Genomic DNA, 551 nt, shown 5'->3' with positions numbered 1-551 from the left:
CTATATGCATGCTTATGTGTGTACATGTGTGCAGTGTGTTTGCATTCCATGATCAAGGAAAGGTTAACATACAAATAGATATGAATGATGGAGCCAAGAATGAGATTCTCCCAGGAGCAATTCTCCTATGGCCCAGCTTGCCATACATTGGTACCAATCCCCTAATTATCTCCACTTCCCCTCCTCCCATCACATACAAGTAAGCCTTGGGATTCTGGGGTATTAATAAATTAATGAGTCATTAGAGAATGTGCTGATGTCACTCTGCCAGCTGTACCCACAGCATAGTACATCCAGCTACAAGGAAAAAAGTGTCCTCCACCATGTGAGTGCTCCCTCCTTCAGACTGCCCAGCTGGGCTCCTTATCTAGACGTTATTACAAATTTTAACACTTTTATTGAAACTCCGGGCAGATTCTGACCCTCATATCTACTCTCCAAATGGGATCCAAGTCTGTTCCCTTCCAAAGCCAAGGATCACAGTTCCCTGATGCCGGGTTTCAATAAGAATCAAATCCCTAGGACCAAACCACTAACCATTAGGTAAAGAG

Source organism: Galeopterus variegatus, unplaced genomic scaffold (genome assembly GCF_000696425.1).
Source record: "Galeopterus variegatus unplaced genomic scaffold, G_variegatus-3.0.2 Scaffold7340, whole genome shotgun sequence".
NCBI lineage: Eukaryota > Metazoa > Chordata > Mammalia > Dermoptera > Cynocephalidae > Galeopterus > Galeopterus variegatus.
The sequence above is the reverse complement of the archived record's forward strand: the minus strand, read 5'-3'. Positions refer to the sequence as shown.